Here is a 2,327-nt window from a genome sequence, read left to right as displayed (position 1 = left end):
CAGAAAAACCTAGGTATAGAGCTTAAACTGAGTAGGTCAATTCTTTCCAAAACAAATGAGAACCACACCCACCAAATGGGTAAGCTAGTAAGATCACTCTTCTTATGCTTGGAGAAACTAAGATTCCCTGGTGAATAGTACCAAGACATGTCCACTCACAACTGGATTGCAACATTTGTCAGTGGAAGAGATTGGCCAAGGCAAGGAGGGATCTGTCTATAAATAATCAGTGTAGGCCAAACTTGAAACTGCTTTGTATAACAATTTGGAGGGAAAGAAGAACTTCTCATACACCTAAGGCTCCCTTTCACCCTGGGCAGCACTAGCATGAGCAGGATAATGTGACATTAATCATTTAAGCACATGGTGGCCTGTCCCTAAGAATCATATTCAGTTTTTGATCTAAAGAACCTGGACATCCAGTCAATGGGTCTTGCAATGGTGATTGAAAGAGGACCTGTCATTTGGCAAGATAAAGACTTTCTTTACCAACCAAGGAACATTTACAAGTCAATTCTGGAAAGATGCTAAACATTTTTAAATGAAATGAAATTTATTCAACTTTAAATTTTTGTACATTTCCTCATAATGTTAATGTTATCCCTCTAATAACTCTCTCTCTCTCTCTCTCTCTCTCTCTCTCTCTCTCTCTCCCCTCTCTCTCTAACAATACAAATTAGCCAAAAAAGAAATACAGCCCCCCGGCACACAAACTCATAAAGGAGAGTACATCTTATGTTGACAAAATGCTCTTGACTATGAGCTCTATTAATTAATATGGTTGATGTAGCTCGTGTCATTAGACTGAGAAAACCTGATTTTCCAATTCCCACCAGCTGTCAGTTGCAAATAACTTATTGGTTAAAGGAAGGGCTTTACACCTCGTGTATGTTGTGCTAGTCCTCTGAATTCAAACACAGACCCAACTGGGCAATGATCAGAAAGTGAGAGAATTCTGAGCACTGAGACATAACTGGAATGTCTTTATCATACCCATACCCTAAATGCTCAGGAATCTATTTTGAAAATGAGACTAAGGATTGTTGAACCCCATCCCCTGCACCAAGACACACACACACACACACACACACACACACACACACACACACACACACACACAAATAGGTAATGTGCAGAGATGAAGATGCTGTGAATATATCATATAGACAAAGCTGAAAACATAAGGAAAAATACAGAATTTCATCACGTTTTTTAAACCAAACATGCAAAATCTATGCCATAAATGGTAGTCCTAAACATATGTGGCTTGCCATCTAAAAAGTTTAAAATATGTCTTCTCACATGAAAACAAAGACCTAGAATGTTATACATTAGGTGAAAAGGATTATCAACTAACATGTATCTTCCGATTCTGGTATTTCTTGTAATCTGATGACAAAGATTATCTCAGCAGTCAGTCAGTAAAAAGGAGAAAATAGAAGCAAAGGAATATATGACCGAATGAAAGTTATAATAAATCCATTAGCTGGAATTTTAGTTTTCCTATGTTGACAGAGAACAAAATCAGTGAATTTAATCAACTATTTTTTATCTGCAGAACAGAAGAAGACTGTAAAACACAGATGATAAAGAAGACAAATTGGTGGTGTTGTTTAAATGAAAAATGTCCCCTTTGGCTCATATGTTTGAATACTCAGTCTCCAGTTGGTGAAAGTGTGATTTGGAGGTGTTGGAGGAGATTTGGATGATGTTGGAGGTGGTACATCACTGAAGGTGGGCTTTGAGGTTTCAGTAGCTCATGATTTTCTCAGTTAATTCTCGTTGCTGTGCTAATGGATCAACATGTGAGCTCTCAGCTCCGGCTTATTTTGCCTGCTCTTTTGTTCCCTGCCACAATAGTAACAGAATCTAACCTTTGTGACTAGAAGGCTTTGATTAAACTATTTTTTAATTTCCTCCTTGTCCTGTCCTAGAGGCTTTGCATGTGTGTGTGGATACTGGGTCACATGTGCTTTGGCAGACAGAAGAGATTAGAGTCGCTTTGTCTATGCTCAAATCTGGGTTTGACCTATGAAAATCTGAATGATGTGTAGCCTAAAATTCCCCAAAAAGTACAAGCCAAGACAACCACAAATCCGGCTCCACACATCCAAAGACAGGCTTCTACAGGAGCAAGCCATAGAATAGAAGAATTCTGCCTGGGACCATAAGCACCAAACAGGAATTGAGCTCCAGACAGATGATACTTTCATGGGACTACTTGGACAGGCCAGGTGAGGAACAAGCCCAAAACAACCACCATATTTGTGCCACAGGGCCCCTAACACGAAGCTAAACTGAGATATAAAACTCTCTAGGCATGGGGA

At 39.2% G+C, this 2,327-nt stretch overlaps 1 pseudogene; it reads left to right on the top strand.

Annotated features, from left to right (window-relative positions):
- Window positions 1–1,923: 1,923 nt before the first annotated feature.
- LOC120097271 (small nucleolar RNA SNORA17) lies at window positions 1,924–2,063 on the top strand (annotated as a pseudogene).
- The last annotated feature ends 264 nt before the right edge of the window (window positions 2,064–2,327 follow it).

This window comes from Rattus norvegicus, chromosome 15, assembly GCF_021556685.1.
Source record: "Rattus norvegicus strain SHRSP/BbbUtx chromosome 15, alternate assembly SHRSP_T2T, whole genome shotgun sequence".
Lineage (NCBI taxonomy): Eukaryota > Metazoa > Chordata > Mammalia > Rodentia > Muridae > Rattus > Rattus norvegicus.
This window is presented reverse-complemented; position numbering and strand designations above follow the sequence as displayed.